The 24,155-nt window shown below is 36.7% G+C and overlaps 1 long non-coding RNA gene across 1 annotated transcript in view; it reads right to left on the bottom strand.

The window, feature by feature from the left end:
• Nucleotides 1–358: 358 nt before the first annotated feature.
• The window catches only part of LOC111545019, a 50,427-nt gene continuing 26,630 nt past the window's right edge, over nt 359–24,155 (bottom strand). The window contains exon 3 of the long non-coding RNA XR_002732316.1: nt 359–639. This is a non-coding gene — a long non-coding RNA (uncharacterized LOC111545019). The remainder of the gene's footprint in view (nt 640–24,155) is intronic.

Here is a 24,155-nt window from a genome sequence, read left to right as displayed (position 1 = left end):
TTTTGTTTATTATTTGTCTAAAATGTTAATTTCATTACATGATGGATAACCAGGTTAACTATGGTGGGAAAGTAGATCAAAAGTATTTTGGGAGTAATGAAGAATGAACAGGTAAATTTAGGTTTGTGTTACCAGAAAACATGAGAAATGATAGAAAAGTGGATATAACAAAAAAGTCATTCATTTTCAGGAGGTCTGGTAACTGAGAATCCTTGTTTACAAAGTATCTGTTTTGACTGTGAAGTACAGAATTATCACATTCATATATCATTTGTGTCCCTTAAAAATTTAAACTATATTCATAATTAAATTTTAAAAGTATTCTCTGTTTTAAAACAAGTAAATTAATAGAGCAAAAGACAGTTCATATCTTTTATTTTGTTACTTGATTCCCAGTCTTACAATAGCTCTTCTCAGATAATTCTCAACTTTACAAGATAATTTGGAGTTACTACTTTTCAAAATCCATTGGTAATTGCTTGTGTCTGAACCATGCCATCTCATTCCATGGGATCCATTAATATTCAGGTAACTAGAGAAGGGTATTTAGCAACCCAGGGATGCAGATGCTATGGAATGGGTTTTCACAGATATGGAGCTGCAGCTTTACATTATCTTCAGAGAGACAGAAAGAGGAGTCTAGAGAGAAAGCACAGTAATTTAAAACATCTGACACCCCATAGCCCTCCTTAGAAAAGTCATATACATTTGGACACATGCCAGAATTCCCTCTGAATTGCTTTTCATAAAGCCCTCAGATTCCTAGTTCTTAATAAGCTCTGTTCACTAGTTATCATAGATATATAATTTATCCATAACCCTGCTGTCTTTCCTGCAGATTACTCAAGCATATGCTGATTTTGGCTCTGTTACAAACAAAATAAAATCCTCTATTCCTTGAGCCCAAATACTCCAATATACAATTATTCTTTTAGAACAGTATGTTCACTTTATGTACTTGTCTAGTCATAGGTATAAAGTCACTTAGTTTCCTAAGTCATTTGCAAAATTTGTGGCTCTATAGCCATAATAAATTGTGAAATAATACTAGAGGGGCAAAAATATTTACAGGAATAATCTTTCAAAAGAAACAATCTTGAGTGTGATGGTTCTTTGTACATTCTCTTAAGTAAATCATCAGAGCCTGGTTATTTTTCCTTTATTCTTGAAATTCAGGCATGGAGATAGCATTGAAATTCTGGCCAAATCTGCTGTTGCTGAAATTTATAGAACAGATTTGGAGTTACCAATTTAAACTTCATAGTTGGCTGAGAATCCAGCTGTGTTGGCTCAGTCAGAGAATGCAATGAAAGGTTGGACTGAAATCATCTGATACCATCCACGAAGGGGTCTAGAGACTGGGAGGGAGGAGGGAATAAGCAAATTAAAACAAAACAAAACAACAAGCCTCAAGAGAGAATAGTTCCTTTGCTGATAGTAATGGTAATATTTTTACATTAGAAAGTCTCATCATTGACATGAAAGGAAGGGAATTTTAGCTTTAACTGTAGAAATAACTGACTTGGTCTTCAATTTATGTGGTTTGGGGAAGCTAGCGGAATACCCTAACCCCCATATCCCAGAGCTGAGGGAAGCTGGCTGCTTTACACAGCGAGCCAAATGGCCAATTACATGAATGTGAAAAGGCACCATGCCAAATACAAACACATTTTCTGTGGTGGCTATTTTTAACACTGTGCTATATCTTTTGACCTATTTCCACTTGATCCATTATCTTAAATATTCACATTCTTAAGGATGGCACATCTGAATACTATGCAAATATTTTCTTCATTTTCAAGTTGGATAAAAGAAGACAAGGTTCTGACCCTGGAATAAAAGCTAAGCCTCTTGGCAAGCTCAGAGGTGATTTGTCAAGTTCACGTTTCCTGCCTTACTAGCGATGCCTGTTTAGTTTCTTGACAAGAGAAGTCTAGTCCCACTTCACATGTGCCGAGGTTCTAGGTGGCACTTCTTAAACACCATTTACAGGGAAATAGGCCTTTAAAGGGAAATTGTCTTCTCCCCTTTCTTTACAAAATCATAAATGCGTTCTAGGAATGCCTGATCCTCTGATTCCTGCAATCCCCAAATTCCTAAAAGAATCTCGATTCTGAGTGTGCACACACATACATGCACACAGAAGTTCACACACAGTGTATAGGGGTAGAGTGGAGCTGATTTAAAGGTTATGGGTAGAGAAGTGGTTACTCCCTCAAGAGGGAAATTACTGTGCCTGGCTAGAAAGCCAAGGCATAATCTCATGCTGGGTTGCGCCCCCTGGTGCTTCTACCGAGTATCCCTCATTTTCTACCCCAAGACCAGAAGAGGAAATGGTAAGGGACCAAGGGAGTCAACAGGACAGGAGAGAGGGGTTTGCAGACCTTTAAAATCCAGTGCTTCAACACTTCTTTGGGTAGCTATCCAGAGACCCAAAATATTTTCCCCCAAGATAGTGCATAAGCCTCATTTGACTTTGGTACTTGGGTTGAACTTTGAGTTGAGTTGAACCTTGCTGCCATGTTCATTATAAAATGAATATTAATGGGGTAGTATGTTTAAGAGTTACCAGCCTTTACCTGTCTGTAACTTGCTACAGGCTTCCATGGAGTAAGAAACACTGCTACTATTATGGTAATTTATTAAATACATTTGCAGAAAAAAGTTTTTACCTTTTCAAAGCACTTTAACATTTGTTATCTTATTTAAACTTTGCAAAACTGTGAAGCAGTTGGGGTAAGAACCAGAATTTCCACTTTGAAGGTAAGTAAATTGAAAGAAAGTTGATCCTGAGGACAGGCCCCACAATCTAAGGGACTGGCTAAATATTCAGGGAAATGTGTTCTCATTGGGGTAGAGACATCAGCAGGCAAGCTTAAAATTGAGTAGAAGAGAATGCCAAAGTAAACCAATTAAAGATGCTTTTTGGGTCCAAGTGAATTGCATGGCGTTGAGAAGAGTGGAAACTTAAAAGGTAAATAAAGGAAGAAAGTAGGATGTGATACACTACACTGTCTTCTGTTTCCTTGGCTTTCAACCTGGGGTGATTTTTACTGCCAGGAGACACTTGGCAATATCTGGAGATATTTTTGGTTATCAAAACTTGGTGGGGTGAGGAGTACTGTTGGCATCTATCAGTTACAAGCCAAGAATGCTGCTAAACATTCTACAATGGGTAGGACACCCCCCTACAAGAAAGAATTATCTAGCCCAAATTGTCAATAGTACTGAGATTGAGAACCCTGATCTATAATACTTAGAGTAGTTATCTGGTGAATGATAAGTCACCCTGATTTAAAGCGAGAAACTTAGAATGTCTGACATAAATTCTACCACTCTTGGATACCCTTTGATTTGTTTCCTTAGGAGGTAGATCAGGCTGTAATAGGTTGGATGTAGTGAAAGGGTTAAAGAGAACCATGTACCATTTGTATGCTCTGTGTTCATTCTATATGAAAATAAGCTATGTAGATATGGCTTTCTCTTTTTCTATTTTAAATACTAAAGAATATTGTTTTTTAAAAAATTTATGTATTTTTATTAAAATACAGAATGGAGTTATTTGAGATATACCTGTTGGCCCCTTTATTTGGAAGGGTTATATTTTTAAAATTATATTGTGTCAAATTGCAAAAATGATCTACTTTTGTAGAGGGGATGCTAAATAAATATTCACTTCTGTGTTTCCTTTTTCACTTGCTTACTAAAAGCATGTGCATCCAGAGATTCAAGTCAGCACTGGCTGTAGAGAAAGTAAGCAATGTATAATCAAGTGGGAATCTATGGCTTTACTGACTGGCTCTACTGAAAGCAATTGTGTCCTGCATTTTTTTTTTTTTTTTTTTTTTTTTTTTTTGCCTAATACCCATTTGCAAGGTAGCTTTCTGCCAACAGTATCTTTCCCATGCTGAAAAATTGGCCTTCTGCTTTGAGCACATTTAAAAAGAGATATTTTGTGTTTTCTTTTTGTGTTATTTAGATGTGCTAAACATACATAACTGCAAAAAATAGGACAATGAAATTAGGAAACATAGATGTACTTAATATTTACTAGAAAATACCCACCCCAGGGTTATTTAAGGCAGGCAATCACTTGCCTCTTATGGTCTAGACTTGTGATGCTCAATTTGATAGTCAAGTGTGGAGCTACTTAAGTTAAATTTAAAAAATTAATATTAATTAGAAACTTGACTCCTCAGTGGCACCAGCCACATTTCAAATGTTAAAATAGTGGGTAGTAACCATCATAGTGGGCAGTGCAGATATAGAGTATATCATCATCACACAACGTTCTACTGGACAAGGTTTCTTCAGTTCAGTGGATTCAACAGTTGATAGTAATGTGAGGACAATGTTGAATGCCAGTGAGCTTTCCTTTTCTTTTCTTTTCTTTTTTTTTTTGAGACGGAGTCTCGCTTTGTCGCCCAGGCTGGAGTGCAGTGGCGCAATCTCGGCTCACTGCAACCTCCGCCTTCTAGGTTCATGCCATTCTCCTACCTCAGCCTCCCAAGTAACTTGGGACTACAGGCGCCCGCCACCATGCCCAGCTAATTTTTTGTATTTTTAGTAGAGACGGGGTTTCACCATGTTAGCCAGGATGGTCTTGATCTCCTGACTGCAGGATCCGCCCGCCTTGGCCTCCCAAAGTGCTGGGATTACAGGCGTGAGCCACCGTGCCGGGCCAAGGTTTTCTTTGAGCAAGCAAAATGCTCCTGCACAACCACTTGAAGTCTCTACCCAGGAGGCAATAACCATAAAGGCCTCATCATATTTTTATTTAATTCACCTAATAATTACTTATTCAATCCCTGCTATAGGTTAGGCACAATTGTAGGCATTGGGGAAAGAAATGAACAAAACCAAAAATGCCCTTGTCTTCAAAGGGGTTAAATTTGAATGTATAAGACCAAACATTTATTTTTAAAAATGTAAATGTATACATATACATACATACATATACAAATTATACATCCAGAAAATGATCACTGTTAGGAAGAAATATGAGAGTGTGAAGGAAGGATACTATTTCCAGTAGAGTTCTCAAGGATACCCTTTTCAGGAGGTGATACTTACGTAGAGTCCTAAAGGCAGTGAGTGGTGTGATTAACGGAACTATCTGGGGAAAGGGCATTTCAGACCCAGGATATAAAAAAAATGCAAAGGCTCTGAGGTAGGAACATTCTTGTCAAGTTAAAGAAAGCCAAAGGAGGCCAGCAGTGCTGGAGCAGAACAAGTAAAAAGAGCAATAAATGAGGTTGGTTATAGGCAATGGCTGGATTATGTATTTATTAAAAGCCATGGTAAAGGCCAAGCATGGTGGCTCATGCTTGTAATCCCAGCCCTTTGGGAGGCCGAGGTGGGTGGATGGATCACTTGAGGTCTGGAGTTCCAGACCAGGCTGGCCAACATGGTGAAACCCCCTCTCTACTAAAAGTACAAACATTAGCTGGGTGTGGTGGTGCATGCCTGTAATCTCAGCTATTCGGGAGCCTGAGGCAGGAGAATCACTTGAATCTGGGAGGCGGAGCTTGCAGTGAGCCCAGATCTCACCATTGCACTCCAGCCTGGGCCACAGAATGAGACTCCATCTCAAAAAAAGAAAAAAAAGGCTGTGGTAAAAATTCAAATTTTGTTCTAAGAGAGATTGGAGACCTTTTTAGTATTTGAGTGCTGAAATGACATGATCCAATTAACATTTTTTAAAGTATCCTCTGACTGCTGTATGGGGGACAACACGACAAGTTTGTAAGAGCTGAGACAGTGTGACTGGCTAATAAGGCATTGCTACAAACTGGGCAGGAAATGATGGTGGCTTGGAGTGTTGTCTTCATTGGAGGAGATGAGAAGTGGTTCAATTACAAAAATACATTAAAGAATTAACAAGATTTACGAATTAACTAAATGTAGGGTCTAAAATAAAGGCAGGGTTCAAGAGTGACACTAAGGTTTTGCTTGAATGGGGTAGATGGCAGTATGACATTTACTGAGATTAGGGAGTTTGGAGGAATAGCAAGATTGGAATGAGTGTGGTAATCAAGAGTTCTCTGCAGAGGATACTTACTGTGAGATGCTCACTAAACATTCAAGAGAATATTTTCAAAAAGTTATTGAATATATAAATCTGGAGGTCAGAAAAGAGGTTGGAGCTGATGATATAAATTTGTATGTTAACTGCCCATATATGGTATTAAAGCTGTGAAGTTAATGGAGATCACAAAAGGAGTAATTGTAGTTAGAGATGAAATACCCAAGAACTGAATCCTGGGGCAGTCCATTTTATAGAAGTGGAAAGGAAAAGAGAAGGAAGTAGAGGAGACTATTCATGTAGGAGAAAATCAGGAGTATGTGGTATCCTAGAGAACAAGTGAAAATTTTATATGAAAAAGGAGAATGGTGAATTATATCAAATCCTTGCGATAAGTTGAGCAAGATGTGAATTGAAAAGTTTCCATTGCATTTGACATTGTACAGGTTCTTAATGAGAAGTTTCAATGGAGGACTGGGGACTAAAGCCTGTTCCAGGAGCTTTCAAAAGTAAACAAGAGGTTGTAGGAGGGTAGAAAGCGGTATAAGGAAGTATCCATACGTCTTTTTGAGGAGCTTTGTTATAAAGAGAACATAGAATTGTTATAGTAGCTGAAAGTTTATGTGGAATTTCTGGATTTGTTTGTTTTAATAAAGGAGGAACTACCATAGGCTGATTGGATGATGCAGAAGAGGGAAAAAGTGGATGGTGTGGTAGAAATAGAGCATAATTTCAAGAAAAAAGATGAGAACACCAGTGGCTTTGAGGCCACCCAAATCCAGAAGGCCTTGACTCAGGAGCTGTTTAAAAATACTAAAATAATTTTCAATACTAAAGTGAGCTATACTTCAAAACATACTAAGAGTTCATAAGGGAAAAATAAGGTCCACCCCCTTAAGGCTCCAAGGCAATCATCTCTGAATTGAAAGTTAATGGCATGTTTGCATCTTCTTTTTCTACCTGCCTTCCTACCATTTCCTGTTGTGCATTGAACTGGGCATACAGCTGAAGGAGACTGATAAAGATAGTGCTTGATGGTGCGAGCTTGATGTGTTGAGCTTGGCTTGAGACAATACATTAACTCGCCAGTATTGATGTTCTGCTTCATGACTAGGACTTTGTAAGATGCACTGGCTTCCATATATTATAAAAGTCTGCCAGGATGAGAACTAATGATGAACATGTTAGGAACCATAGCACCCAGAACTTACATATCATGGAACTGGTAATAAAATAATTTATAATATTATTGGCACAGGGGGTAGCCAAAGATCAGAAAATATTAATTCACTATTTCATCTGTTTCGAAAACAATACTTAAAAGAGGCTAAGCAATTATTATTTAGGATAATTCAGCTTTATGATAACACCACATCTGCTGAGTTCAGAGATGGTGCACCAAATATTTCCCTTAGTTACCTACCATTAGTTCACATAGGTAAATGTAGAAGCATTTCTTTGTAAGGACTGTCCCAAGAGAAGATTTACATACCTATTTATGGCTTCTATTTTATTGGTTCATTTGTATAATGATAGTTATTTTACTGTTCAGTTTGACATTTCATGAAAATTTTCCCTCAACAAAATCACTCCTTTAAAAAAAAACAAACTTTTTTTTTTTTTTTTTTTTTTTGCTGGAGTGCAGTGGCATGATCTCGGCTCACTGCAATGATCTTCGTCCGCCTCGTGGGTTCAAGCGATTCTCCTTCCTCAGCCTCCTGAATAGCTGGGATTACAGGTGTCCACCACCACACCCGGCTAATTTTTGTATTTTTAGTAGAGACAGGGTTTCACCATATTGGCCAGGCTGGTCTCGAATTCCTGACCTTGTGATCCACCCACCTCGGCCTCCCAAAGTGCTGGGATTATATGTGTGAGCCACTATGCCTGGCCATATTTCTTATTTTCTCTACCAGTATGAAAGTTACTGTCACGTAATGTTATTAATGTATTGGATCATAGGTATGACACACGTTTATTATTAATCTTAATTAATATACAGCAAAGTGTTTTGTAACGTAGTGCTCAATAAATATTTATTAGCTTGAATAGATATATTATTAATGCTTCCAGAAAAAATTCAACCCAAAGAGAGATGCTAACTTGTCCACATTAAGCTAAATATTTCCATCTATAAGCTATTCTCTAATTATATTGTTTTGGATAGGACGTTATTTGATTTCGTCCTGGCAACGTTTATATGAATTAGGTATTATTAGGACTGTATGCTATCAATGAGGAAATGCATATTTAGAATTTTGGAACTTGCTAAAGATCACGCAAGTAGTGTGTGGCACTGATGAAATTTACACTTGGATTTCACTGATTCCAAGTCCCACACTGCCTATCAATGTTTCGGTTAGCTTGAAGTTGAAGAGACTGTTTGGCTATCACATATTCTATTTCACAGAATAAGCCAAAGCTCTTGGTAGTTTACAGGTTTACTAGAGGCAAGTAGGAGCATTTTACAGGGAGAGGGTCTCTAAAACAAAGCAGTTGAAATTACTCCACCTTAAATAATATCCTTTGGTTCCAGCACTTCATTGAAACTACTCTACCAGAGAACAGTGAGTATCTAATTTCCATTCCAATATCCATTTCCCATCCTATTGAATTTGGCCTTTAATTAGCATTTAATACCATGTACCATTTCTGTTATATGCCTAATACTAATTAATGGGGACTACCATTTAAATAGAATTTGGATTTTTCTGAAAGGCTAGAGATTTTAAATGAGGTTTTTCCTCTTTTTATAATCTCTCTTTTTTTTATTATTATTCTTGAACGCAACTTTTATTCTTTTTAATTGCTTAAGATAAATTGCCAGAAGCTAATGTTTGGGTTACAAACATGATTTCTTTTTTAAATTGATCTTGAAATTACTTGCCAAATCACTTCCCAAAAGAAGAAAATGTAGTGACAATATACAAATATATATATTACAACTTTCACTATAATCTTATTGTGAGATTTCATAATTTAAAGATATTTTTCAAACCCCAAAGATTATATCACAATTTAACTTTTTATGATAACTGTTTTCTTAAAATAGAGCAATGTAAAGAGCTGTATCTATATTTGCTTCTTTTTGTTTTCCCAGAGATAATTGTAATACATCTTTCCCTCATTCTGTTTCCCTCGTGTATCATGTTTAGTGGTACTTAGGTTTTTCTATGTAATATGAAACATTATAGGTAAGTGAAAGCCTGCAAAACACAATGTTAAATTTTAATTTTGATGATCCATTGGTACTTGGAAGTGTGTAATGGTTGGAAAAAGTTAAGGATGTAACTTCATTTTTTGAAATAATATGGGATGTGAGAAAGCAGATATGATTCACAAAGGAAAACAAAAGATAAGAAATGAGAGTGGATTGTTGATGAAATTAGGAAAGCATAGAGTTATTCCAATATAGGAAAACTCTTCTTTAAAAGCTTTGTGAAAACACTGATTTTGAGTCTCAGCTTGTTTCCATAGTATCCCAGGTAAAAATACACTTTTCCTTCATTATTCATTGCCTTTGTACCAGCTGTTCCCTTCAACTAGATTATTCTATGTTATTCCAGTGCAGGGGTTCTTAATCTCAGCACTGTTGATATATTTGACAATTCGCACAGTTGTTTTTGCTGGGGGGGTGGGGGGAGACATCCTGTTCATGGTAGATTATTTAGTAGCATTGCTGTTTTAAAAATACTGGAAACAGTAATACAAACCTCCTACTACCACCACTCAGTCATCTTGTACCCTCTTTGAGAACAATTACTCTAGTGAAAATCTATAAATGAAACATAGCTGTAATGGAAAAAAAAATCAAGAAATCACCTCAGAAAAGACTTTGAAATACCCAAGCCCTCCCTTCCAACAGATCTGATCATTTCTTTGTGCTTCTGTCATATGTTAAAGCAACCTCTTTTATTAAATTTATTATACTGTTTGTCTTCATGGAACAAATATTTGTTCAATGCTTGAACTAGCTCGCTCTGGTGAATCTAGTGTTCTGGTGTGTATTTCTTTCCAAAAAGAAATATAATGTTTCATCATATAATGTCATCCTGAAATCAACCATGGGGGTAGTATTAATATCATGGAAATTGGAAAATACTGCAAATCGGGTTTTTATTTTCCCTAGAGAGCTAATTATTAAACATTTAATAATACCCCTCATGCCTACTATATGCAACTCTTCTCTGAATAGTGGCAACACAAGGGACAAAAAGATGCCATGTCATCTAACAAGTTTTATTAACTGGATTGTGAACTCCTCGAAGAAAAGATTATTTTCTACTTATCTTCTAAATCGGGTACTAGCATAGTGAGTGATTCACTGATGACACTCAAAAAAGTTAATAACAACATTTATTTGAACGTTCATTTAAATTATGAGTGTGGAATTTCTTCAAAGAACTTTCTTAAACGATGCTTTTGCTTCTGTTTATTTTTGAATCTAGAACTTTCTTACAACAATTGGATGTTTCAGTGGTTAGTTGATTTTTATATTTCTAAAATCTAGTGATTCAGCATGAACGTGCTCTCAAGCTGCAGGAAGTTTTGCAGTTTAGTTAAGGCTAACCTGAGCTTTTCAAAATGTTTTTGTGATTTCTTACAATTACTTTGACCATTTCATTCAGCAGGGACTTTTGTAAAGTGAAGCTTTCTCTTTCATTCTCCTAACGATTACTCATCACTCCACAGTTTTAGCCTCAGTTTTTCTTTTTCTTTCTTGCTTTTCTTTCTCTTTACCTTTTTGGTGATTCAGACTGTTACATCTGTACTATATATTGATTTTTAAAGCCCTTTTTATTAGAACATAAAATCAGCACATTTTTAGAGACGTGATTACACATGGGAAGGAGACGAAGAGAAAAAAAAGGATTAAGTTTTATAAATTTAGCTCTATCTGTGATTATTTCATTTTAAAAACTTCCTAAAACAAAAATGACAATTTCTTAACTTTTGTTAAACTTGTATGTCGAATAAAGAAGTGAAAGTTTTCTCTACTGTGTGTATGTTTAAAATGTTTTACAATTATGACATAATAAAGCATTATTTAAAAATTAGATAGTCTAGAAAACATAATGGAAGTAAGGACTGGCCAGACTAATAACACCCAGTGTTGATATCCCATGTATGTATTAATAATAACCAGTGTGGCATGGGTACTGATCAGTCAGCAGGGGTTGTAAATAACTTCTGCTTGACTCCATTCACGCATGCCTCCTGACGTCTGTTCTGCCAGCAGCCACTGGAAACTACTGCCCATCTTTTGTTTGTACCTTTATGGACTTTTTTGTGCATACCTTTATTTTTCACACTGTATATTTGAATATAGGCATGCTTTTATTTTCAGAAATTCCAGCACATGGTATTTCTTAATAACAATTTTTATGGTTGTAGTTCTTCACTTATCTATTGTTAGTATCTCCCACTGGATTCAAAACTTCAGAAAGTCAGGGCTCCAGTCTCTCCTGCTCACCATGATATATCTGGGACTTAGCCTAGTGCTTGTCATATGGAATACACAAAATATATATCATTAACTTTTTAAATATGAATAGATCAATAAGTACATTAGTATTTTTCTTGGTTGTGTAGTATTCTACATCCTGATACATCATAAATTATTGGATAATCTGTCGTTGGACATTTTGACTAATTATTTTCTCCCTGTATTTCCCAGGAGACTTCCCTTGTGCTCTTTTTCATTGTGCAGATTTTTAAGGCAAAGAGAAAGAATAGAATTTAGAGGAGGCTGTTGAGAAAGATAAAGATAGTATCGTAATATCTTTGAGATATAACAGCACATTAACTGATTCCCTTGTGGTGATGGATGTATTAATACTTTCAACAGTAAAATCTTTGAGGACTTCTCAAGTCGAATGACCTAAGACTAACCAATTCTAAGTAATCTGAGAGGAGTATGACCTCTGGGAAACTGGTCCTAGAATGAACAACATACAGATAAAGTGATTGAGTCACCAAAAGTTTGTGATACTGTGAGTGATAGTACTGGAATTTATACTGGTCTTTTGGGTTTGTCCAGGTAACATGTAGCCAAGCAAAGTAGATTACAAGCAACATTTTGTGAAATGAATCCAAGTTTCCTCATTAACTTTGGCTTTCTATTGGGATGAAAGTTTTAAAATATTCAATTCTATTTTTGAAAACATTTTTCCAAGAAAGTATCTACAAGTCTTTGTTCAAAAGACCTAACATATCCTGCGGGAAGAGGGAGCTTTATTTTAGTACTTCCTGAACTTCTCAGCATGTTCCTTCTACATCCTCTCAGCTGTTGACCTTACAAGACAGTCTTTAAGTGTATACATCTGCGAAACATCCTAAATCCACAAAATATGGTCGTAATTAATTTCAGACATAAACATACTCTCATGTAGGATTAATTAATGTCTTCACTGTTAGAAAAAACAGATCCCAAAATGTGACTAAGGACCAATGTGGGCAACATACAGTCCAGATTCACTTCAAGTTAGGCATCAAGGTACAACAATAAAATCTCTTATGGAAATATTGTAGATGACTTTACTGGAGAATGATTTGATGGGCAATGAACCCCATTAGTGACTGTAATAATTGAATAAGTCTGTTCTCACACTGCAAATAAAGACATACCCAAGACTGGGTAATTTATAAAGAAAAAAGTTTAGTGGACTCAGTTCCACATGGCTAGGGAGGCCTCACACTTACGGTGGAAGGTGAAGGAAGAGCAAAGGCACATTTTACATGGCAGCAGGCAAGACAGCATGTTTGTGTGTGGGAAGTGCCCTTTATAAAACCATCAGCTCTTGTGAGACATAGTCACTATCATAAGAACAGCACGGGAAAAGCACTCCCCTATAATTCAATTCCTGGTCCCTCTCATGATATGTGGGGATTATGGGAACTACAATCCAATATGAGATTTAGGTGGGAACACAGCCAAACCATATCAATAATTAAAAATACAGGAAGAGGTGGGCCAGGCTTGGTGGCTCACAAATGTAATCCTAGCACTTGGGAAGGCTGAGGTGGGCAGATCATGAGGTCAGGAGTTCTTGACCAGCCTGACCAACATGGTGAAACCCTGTCTCTACTAAAAATACAAAAATTAGCCAGGCATGGTGGCATGCACCTGTAATCCCAGCTACTCAGGAGGCTGAGGCAGGAGAATCACTTCAACTCAGGAGGCGGAGGTTGCAGTGAGCTGAGATTGTGCCCCTGACTCCAGCGTGGTGATGGAGTGATACTCCCTCTCAAAACAAAACAAAACAAAATACAGGAAGAGGTAAAAGAGATTCCAGAGTATTTTTTATTTATTCACTAAGAACAGTGACTATGCCAATACTTATGGTGTTCAATGTTCATTTATTATAGAAATATTCATGCCCTGAAGGTTGCATTATAGTGCACAAAAGCCGTCACTATCTCCTGGTAGTAGTGAAATGGCATTGTTAGGACATGGATAAAAACACAAATCTTGTTTGAGTGAAGGGATTTAAAGTCCACAACAGCTATTACTCACTCACTAAACTAATTTCCAATAGAATGTATGCAATAAAAAGGTCAAAGGTGGGATAATCTTAGTAAATATAACCAAAATGAAATCATATCACTACTGTGTACAGAAGTGTCATTAGTAAAACAATTGCAGGGAAAGGGAGTCCTTGAGGACTTCCTGGTGACTAAAATTTCAATCACATATAAGAATATAAAATATATTCTTATATATATATTTTTATATTCTTATATGTAAGAATATATTATATATATAAGAATATATAAAATATATTTTATATTCATATATATATAAGACTATAAGAGCTTTTCTTATATTCACTCATGATAGACAGTCTAACTTTGATGTACATCAGGAACAGAACTATAAGTTATTCGTTTCCTTTGGTTTTGAATTTGATGTCTTCCCCTACCTAGATTTAGGCATCTATGAATGTAAATCATACGTTCCCGAAGGCCCTGGAGCACAAGCAGAGTTCGTTCACCTGGTAAATACTGCTAAATGTTTTCAGGGCCCTTCCATCCAGCTGGGGTGAGAATTCACCATCTGCTTTGAAACCAGGTGAGCAAATAAAACCACATGTTGCTGACTTACATAATTCCTTCAAGGAGAAAAGAAGCCTTGGGCCACTAAATGTCAAAGCTGCTTATTTCTCAGCTTAGTTGAGTGCAGACTCAGCAGTGCTGTGATGGAGGTTTGAAGGTGAATGACTGCACAAGTCTGAGCCAGGAGTCTGGGCAGAAGACAATGATTAAAAAATATTTTTATCTAACCTTTGTTAAAATAAAACTCTCAGGAGAATAATGGTTTCCTTTCTAAATTAGCTTTGCTTATACCTACAAGGTACAAAGGACAGTGGCAATAGATTGATGATTGTAAACTGACACTTAAATTTTTGCATGCAGAAAATGGAATGATGAAAAAATATTAACGACTATTGCCGTTGCTTCCCACAAGTTAACCAACAAAATCAAATCACAAGACACAATGTCTAAATGCTTTGTATTTTTATAGCTTCTTTTTATAATTCTTCATTTTGTTCAATATTTAAGTTATTCGCTAGCATTCTCTGCTTGGGTTTTAAATTGCCCTTTAGTAACTGATTATTGATGTTCACTGTGGCAGATATATTTTTAGCCTGTTCATAGACTACCAATTAATAATTCTTTTTCCACTTCATGTAACAACAATGCAATTGTTTTAAAAATCAACTAATTCTGGTAAAAATCAACTAATTTTGGTTTCTGGTCTAAGTTGGAGGAATTTAACAATTCATAAGTAATGATACTGTATTTCTAAATAAAGTTTTCTTTATAAAAATTTTATAAAAAGTTAAATTTTTATAAGAATTATGGTTATGTGGAGAGTAATAGATACAGACACTGGCTAAATTAAGGTAAAATGGAGCATATTACAAGGATGTGGCTAGATATGGGAAGCCTGACAGGAAAGAAGAGACAGAAAGCAAACTCTGAGCAGGCAAAAACCAATCAGCTCTGGGTGGCCTCAGTAGCTCTATAGTCATATCTGTGTAAAACCGCTGTCCCTCGACAGTTCACTGAAGGTTTGAGGTGCTAGAAGAGAGTCAGAATTATAATATTCAGGCTATACATCGTTTTAGGGAAAAATGATTAAGAAGAAGCATCTCCCAGGGTCACCTGAAACAATCTAATCTGCAACATGAAGGCAGCACATCAGTAGCTGTCTGGAGATGGAGGTTGGGTGGTATGGATTTATCCGGGAAGAGGCACAGGAAATCCTTTGAAGTGATGGAAATGTACATCGTGATTAGGTTTGATAGTTACACTGGTGTATAAATTTGTCAAACATTTTGGTAATGTAAACTTGGATAGATTTTGTTGTGTATAAAGTATACATCCACAAAGTTGATTTTAAAAAGACATCCAGAAATGTTGCACTTTGTAAATGATATTAAAATATACCTATAAGTAGTTTGACAATAACAATGAATAAACCAATTATGTTCACCACAGCTCTAGAATGACAGAAATTGACTTTTGGCATGACAGCGTTAAGGAGCTCCAGATAAAAACAGCAACCATTTGAAGTCTTGAGAAATGGTACTATGTACAAATAGCAAATAAAATAGTATCTACTTGAGAAAATCTATAAAAAGCAGTAAAAGAAGCAATAGTCTATAGTATTTAAGTCCAAACAGCTCTCTTTTTTTCCCGTCCTGGATCAGTAAGGTGTAGAGATTTCACTGAAACCAAGAAGACAGGACTCGCTCCCCACCCCGCTTCTTTGCTCCCAGTTGGAGAGCTTTCTTTTTAGGAGGAGTAAGATGTCAATATTTCTTATCTTACACAGAGCTACCTACTGCAGAGGCTGAGTGTGGTTGAGAAGTGGAGGTCACCTTCATCTGCCCATTTCCCACCCATGGCACAGATGTTTTGCTTTACGTGTGGAATGCTGAGGATATGGGGTAGGGGCCCTAATCATCTTTGATTTGGCTTGTGAGGAGGCATGCTTCAGCACCAGAAGAAGTGAGCCACGGGGATCTTAGGCTACTTCTGTATTCTGTACAGTTTTCCACCACCAAGTGCTTAGCTTCTAGAGTGAGAGTGATACCTAGGGATATCACTCGAGAAAAGTTTACCAACAAGCCATAAAAGAGCATCTAATTTCTTCCCAAAGGAACTGACTTCAGTTGCAACATATTTTGGAGACGTTCAAGCTTGAAAATACTCATAAGAACAATGGAGACTGTGGTAGAAGACAACTGAGAAAAAATATGGTCTAAAGTGTAAGTTGGTACCACGGAATAAGGTAGGTGGGAGGTGCCACCTTGGAGTAAAAAATGATAAAAATGACCTCAATAACTTTCTTCAAAGGAGCTAAAATTTTTTAGGATTTATTTGTATGGTAATTTATGTTATAGGGCATTGTTATAAAAAATAGAGATATCATTCAGCAATTAATGAAGTTTAACAGATAGGTCCAGTGAGGGAAAAGGAAAAACAAAGCTCTACCAAAACCACTGTCATCCCAGAGCGACCGTGGGCATACCTAAAGCTGTGTCTCCCTAAAAAGTGACATCAGAGGTTTAACACTGAAAGAATGAGTAGATTTCCCTGAAATAACCCTGCCAGCCTCTAAACAAATAAATAAGCAAGTAACAAGCCCCAAGAGGGCATGAAGGGACAGTACCCAGAAATGCTACAATATGTTTCCTAAAATGTCCAGTTTTTATTAAAAAAGTATAAAAGATGCAAAGAAACAAGAAAGTATAACAATACACCAGAGGTTTAAAGAAAAAAGCAGGCAACAAACTCCCTGTGAGAGCACACACACAGAAAACCATATTTGTCAGAAAAAGACTTTCCATTAAACACTACAAACAAATTCATAGATCTAAAATAAATTAGTATTAAAGAAATAAAAGTATGATGACAATGCCACCTCAAATACAGAATATCAATAGGAAATAAAACATTGTAAAAATAGTCAAATGGAAATGTTAGAGTTAAAAATGCAGTAAGTGGGAAAAAATACACTAGAGGAGCTTAACAATAGATTTGGACAGAAAAAACAACCTTGAAGAGAGCTCAGTAAAGATTATGTGAGCCTAAAAACAGAGAGAATAAAAAAATAAAGAACAATAAAGAAAGCCTCTAAGAAAACATTACGTGTAACAGGATACCAAAAGGGAGGAGAGAGAGAAAGAAGAAAATATATTTTAAAAAATAATGGCTGAAAACTTCCTAAATCTGTTCAAAACCAATAATCTACATATCAAGGAAGCCCAACAAATTCCAAGGAGGGTAAACACAAAGACCTTCACAAACAGACACATAATAATAAAAATGGTGAAAGTCAAAGACAAGGAGAAAATTGAAAGCAACAAGAGAAAAATGACTTATTACTTAAAAGAGAATACAAACAAAATTAATAGCTGATTTTTTTTCTTTTCTTCTTTTCTTTTTTTTTCTCTCTCTATTTTTTTTTTTTTTTTGACAAAGACTTGCTCTCTCACTCAGGCCAGAGTGCAATATTGTGATGAAGGCTCACTGCAGCCTTGGCCTCCCATGTTCAAGTGATCCTTCTCACTTCAGCCTCTTGAGTAGCTTGACCACAGGTACATGCCACCATATGTAGCTATTTTTTGGAGAGACAGACTCTCCCTATGTTGCCCAACCAGGTCTCGAACTTCTGGGTTCAAGCAATCCTCCCACCTTAGCCTCCCAAAATGCTAGGATTAGAAGTGTGAGCCATCACACCTGACCAATAGCTGATTTCTCATCAAAAAGAAAAAAAAAAGAAAGAAAGAAAGGAAGCCAAAGATAGTAGAATAATCAAAGTGCTTAAAGTAGAAACAAGTAAAACGAAAATGCCAACTAAAATGATTTTATTTTATTATTTTATTTTACTTTAAGTTCTGGGACACATGTGTCGAATGTGCAGGTGTGTTACATAGGTATACATGTGCCATGATGGTTTTCTGCACCTATCAACCCGTCATCTAGTCCTTAAGCCCAGCATGCATTAGGTATTTGTCCTAATGGTCTCCTTCCCCTTGCCCCCGACTCCCCAACAGGCCCCAGTATGTGATGTTCCCCTCCCTGTGTCCATGTGTTCTCATTGTTCATCTCCCACTTATGAGTGAGAACATACGGTGTTTGGTTTTCTGTTCCTGTGTTAGTTTGCTTTGCTAAATATAAGAATTTTGTAGAATATACCCAAAGGATTCTACTATAAAATTCTTATATTTAGCAAAGTTATATTTAAAAAATGAGCTGGGCATGGTGGCTTATGCCTGTAAACCCAGCACTTTGGGAGACCCAGGCAGGTGGATCACGAGGTCAGCAGATTGAGACTATCCTGGCTAACATGGTGAAACCCTGTCTCTACTAAAAATACCAAAAAAAAAAAAAAAAAAAAAAATGCTGGGCATGGTGGCAGGCGTCTGTAGTCCCAGCTACTAGGGAGGCTGAGGCAACAGAATGGTGTGAACCTGGGAGGCGGAGCTTGCAGTGAGCCGAGATCACGCCACTGCGCTCCAGCCTGGGTGACAGAACAAGACTCCATCTCAAAAAAAAAAAAAAAAAGAATTTGGATTGATAATATTTTGTTAAAATTTTTCACATCTAACTTCATAAAAGATATTGGTCTATAGATTTCTTTTTTTATTGTGTCCTTGTCTGGTTTGGGTATCAGGGCAATGCTGGCCTCAATCATCTGAGGGATGGTAGGAGGACTCAACATATGCAAACCAATAAACATGATACATCACATTAACAAAATCAAGGTTTAAAAAAGTATATGATCACTTCAAAAGACACACATAAAAATCATTTGATAACATTGATTTGATAACAATCATTTGATAACATGATAAAAACCCTCAACACATTAGGTACAAATGGAACATACCTTAACACAGCCGTGTATGACAAACTTAAAGCCACCAACTTGACCTTCAGATTTAATGCACTCCGTATCAAAATACAAAATATATTTTGCACAGAAATAAGTAAAACGATCCTAAAATTTGCATGGAAGCTCAAGACGCCAAATAGCCAAAGCAATCTTGAGCAAAAGTGCAAAGCTTGAGGTATCACACTACCTGACTTCAAAATATACCACAAAGCTATACTAGCCAAACTAGTATGATACTGCCATAAAAACAAACAAATAGGCCAATGGAACAGAATAAAGAACCCCAAAATAAAGCCACATATTTACACTCAACTTATTTTTGACAAAGGTGCCAAGAACACACATCGGGGAATAGGCAGTGTCTTCAAAATAAATGGTTCTGGGAAAACTTAGCTATCTACAGGCAGAAGAATAAAACTAGACCCCTACGACTCACCATATACAAAAGAAAGCAACCCAAAATGGATTCAAGACTTAAATGTAAGACCCAAAACTATGAAACTACTAGAGGAAAACCTAAAAGAAACAAATTTATTTGAGCCCAGTAACATTGTTCATATAACATTTAAAAACGGACTGTGAGGAACAGGGCTTATATTCATCTTTTCTGGTCAGGTAGCCCTCCTTATCTCTTAGACTTATATCTGTACATTAAGGCAAAATTCAAGTATTGAGCCAACTACCTCAATCTCCTTCCTCTGAAGTTATAGTGATGTTTTCTGTTTCTGTTTTCATCTTGACTCTAATTGGAATAAACATTTTTTCAAAGGCAAAGATTATTACATATTAAAAAACTTCTATAGTTCAGTATGTTCATAGTACATTCAAAAATTTGTGTGTCTATCTACAGCTATTAATCCTATCTCTCAGAGTGAGTTCCCATTGCTAACATGAAAAACACAGACCACAAAAATTGAAATGGGTATTTCCATTCTCACTTCTCTCAAAAACAGAAATCTAAAATATATTAAGAGATTTTTCACAAGTCACATAACAAATCTGAGGTTGAGCCATAGACCCCATGGCTTCTCCTATTTTGCCTTAGTAATCACTCTTTCATTTAAAAGTAAATATAAAATCTGTATTATTACTCTAAGTTATTATAATATCAAATAAGTTATAATTAGCCCTATGTATCAGAAACTGTTTTAGGCAACAACATTTTCCTCTACATACCAACTGGAATTTTGTTATTAAAAATAGTGTCTAAGTTTCCTAATTTGTCCTCATCCTAGTTGCAAAGTTTGGCTCAAAGGAAAGCATCATAGGACTCTCACAGGGCACTGGAAATGTATATTTCATGGTGCTCTGCGTTAAGCATCTACTAGCAAAGGAACACAGCTTGGGAGTCATATACTTGAATATTCTTTGTATACATCTGTGTGAATGCAGAAAGTCCTCTTGATCTTTATAAGCCTCGTTTTCCTAGACTATAATGAAAGTTTCTTATTTATTTCAAAAAGTTTAAACATGAAAACAATGTAAAAAAGTAAGCGCTGATGTTATTAATACATTTCCCACAGCACCTGACTGTAAAGCGTTATCTGCTTGGTGGGTCATTGCTAAATCCCTCCTTTCCCTTCCTGTCTATTTTCAGTGTTTACTTTCACTTGTCTTCACAGAAGCCAGGACCATCTTCTGTGACATACCTATAGCATGTATGAACATTCATTATAGAGTGAAAAGCAGGGTTGTCTGTGATCAGTTACCTAGGAATGCCGTCCCCTGACTCCACAAGCATGAGATGTGAGTCTTTTTCCCTCCAGCGGGAGGGCTACAACCATCCATTCATCCTTGGGACATGTGATATTTGGGTAGTTTGCCTTTCCCAGCAATTTCCTAAAGATCTGGAGGATCCTTAACTCAGATAACCAGTTGCCTAGGTCAGACATCATAAAGCATTCTCAGGGTCAGCATGCACATTTAAAACGAAAGAGCCATCAGGGAGTGGGGTCTTCTCCTGGAGCACAGCAGCAGGGTGGCCTATAGGCCCTGAGCCAAGCACACCTCTCTTGAGGAGTGGTCACCAGCTGCTCCCTCATAGTCGCTTTCTTGCCTTGCAAAGTGTCCCAAAAGCTTATCTGATTCCCATACCCCACCACAGTTGATTTCTTTGCTTCTTAATACTCACCTCACCATAATCCTTAGAAACAGAGATCATGCCTTTTCCACTGGTTCTCCTTTTCTTTTTGTCCTCCAGTGCTTAACATGGCACGAGGCATATAGTAAACATTTAGTAAAGAGATTTAATGTATCAAACTATTAAGTTGCTAAGGAAGGACTGGAGGCCTAGAGAACCTGAATTAGTTCAGGTTTATATGGAGATCATTTTCTTTCTGTAAGGAAAATAGAAAAGTAAGTCTTAGAATTAATGTGGTTTGGATGGGCAGAGGGAAACTGGATAGGAGATAATAGCAGAGGACTCAGAACAAATACTTATTGTGTGTTCAGGGGAGAAAACAAAGGAACTCAATTTAGACTTTTTGGATTTACGGACAAGGCAGAGAGAAATGCAGAGACAAACACAAGTTTAGGGCTGCCTTGCTGGGAACACTTACCCTGCCTGGATTTACCCTGGGTGTCGAGCCAACTTCCCCAGCACTTTTCCTACGTGAGGCTGTATTGATTGCTCAGGTTAAGTGGAGGTGTCTTATTATTTGTATAGGTCAGGCTTTCGTGTTATAACTTGCAGTTCACTTTTCATTTATTTTAAAAATCAGCAAAAGCAAAAATCCCAGCTGCTGCTTGGGGTGCTCTTTTGCTGAGATGAAGGTTAAGATTTATTAGCTACATTCCCTATAACATTGTTTTGTCCAAGCAAACTCTCTCTCCTGTTTGCTTTAATTGTTGGAATAAATAGGGAGACATAAAGTAAAAGTATAAAGAGAAGCCAGTGATCATATCATTTGGCTTTTCATTAGTCTCTATAAGAGTTAGGCAGTCAGTCAACAAGTTTTGAGCAACCTATTACTGAATGCATCAATATATGCTAGTAATGGAAGTTTTTTGCCTCAGTTGGACGTAATAAACATTGCTCTCATCACAGTTCAATGTCTATTTGACAATTATTACAATGATGCCTGTCCATGAATAATTAATGAGATGCCACAGAGTTCCAGTAAATGGCATTCTATCTATACATAGGCTCCAGTGTCATCAGTGGCTGGTATGATCAACAGAAGGAGAATCATTGATATTTGTGTAACACCAAAGCCAGAGTTGTCCCTTTGGTGGTAGACACTTCACTAGGCCTCTTAGACAAACAAGCCTTCTTAGCAGAGGTGTCAACTCATTGTGTGACCTGTCCTCAGGATATGTCACCCCTTTGGTAGGTAGAACGTTCCTGTCAGCATTACAATAATAATACCCTGGAAGTATTGGAAGTGTGGGACATTGCTAAGAGAGAACCGACTTTAAAAAATAAAGATGGATAATAAATAAGAGCATTTGTGTGCATTAGAAGAAAGTATGTTCAAGAGTAAGTCTGCTCTAACTTGGCTTCATCAAGTCAGCACCTCTAGGAACTTTGGCCATAGAAGAACCAAGGAAGGAGGCTAAAGCTGTAAATCTAATGATAAAAATTATAACACAAATCCCATCTTCAAGTTTGCTAGTGACTATCATGTTAAGTGACCCAATTTCAATACCGAAAATGTGTTTGAAAGATATTTCAATTGCTCTAGTGCTCCAGAAAAGATTATAAATGTTTTGTGTATGTATATTACATGTGTATGTTTATATGTATACATATATAAATATGTATGTATATTTTTGTATGTATATATGTACATATATGTATATATACCCAAATATATAAATATACCTATATGTGTACATATATATGTGTACATATATACATATGTGTGTTCACATACACATATGTACACATATACACATACATATATGACAGAGGTGTGTATATCACAGAGGTGTATATGTGTATATATACATGCATATATGTATATGTATGTATGTGTGTATAGACATATATACACATACATATGTGTGTATAGACATACATATGCATATATGCATATACTATATTTATACACAAAATATTTGTTTATACACACACACAGAGAAAAGGAGAAACAGGAGAAACACAAAGAGATAGACCTCTAAGCAAACAAAGTTACACAAATGTGAGGGTACAGACATATAAAGAAAACAGGGACAAGCTGACTTCTTTGTAAAACTCTCCATCTGATAAAACTCTTAGAATACTGTCTTCGAAAATATTAGCATTTAAAAACTTTTGGCAATTCCTATGTTACCTTTAAAATGAATAAATTTAACAATTGATACCACTTATTTTCCTCACCTGCACATTTCACCATTCTTTACTCTTCTGCTTTCTAGGAAGGAGGAGCACCCTAGGTCTAGAGTAAGGTTGCTCAGACTGGGTTCCTTGGAGAAGCCTCAGGGAGTCTGTGTCCCATGCAATGTTTAATGAAAGAGGTTATTTTTATTTTACTTTTGCAGTTTGTTTGAGGAGGCTGTCAGGCATTATGTTTCAACGTTAAGAGGTTTTAAGAGTGATAATAAAAAAGAGATCATTGGCCGGGCGCAGTGACTCACGCCTGTAATCTCAGCACTTTGGAAGGCCGAGGCGGGCGGATCATGAGGTCAGGATATCGAGACCATCCTGGCTAACACGATGAAACCATGGCTCTACTAAAAAGTACAAAAAATTAGCCAGGCGTGGTGGGCGGGCGCCTATAGTCCCAGCTACTTGGGGAGGCTGAGGCAGGAGAATGGTGTGAACCCGGGAGGCGGAGCTTACAGTGAGCCGAGATCACGCCACTGCACTCCAGTCCGGGTGACAGAGCAAGACTTCGTCTCAAAAAAAAAAAAAAGAAGATATTTTCTTTGCTAATGCATGGCCAATCTTCCATCCACATAGTGTTTCACTTTGGGAATTTTTAATGTTTCAACCTCCAACCTGAGTGATGGAGAATGGGTCCTGTTTGTTGCAGGGAATATAGATAGTATGACAAGAAGTTTGTAGTCTAATGTTATTTTAAGGATTTTATTTTCCCATAGGTTCTGTAGCTACAGAAAGCAGGTATTTTTCTATTTTTACCACTCATCCTGTGGCATTTTCATGTCCAGGTTATGAGGAATTGTCTAGGGGTGTGTGTGTGTGTGTGTGTGTGTGTGTGTGTGTGTGCATGCACAGGTGAAAAATAATATTTTCTAACTCTAGGGTCAACCTGGGTC

Source organism: Piliocolobus tephrosceles, chromosome 8 (genome assembly GCF_002776525.5).
Source record: "Piliocolobus tephrosceles isolate RC106 chromosome 8, ASM277652v3, whole genome shotgun sequence".
Lineage (NCBI taxonomy): Eukaryota > Metazoa > Chordata > Mammalia > Primates > Cercopithecidae > Piliocolobus > Piliocolobus tephrosceles.
The sequence above is the reverse complement of the archived record's forward strand: the minus strand, read 5'-3'. Positions and strand labels throughout refer to the sequence as shown.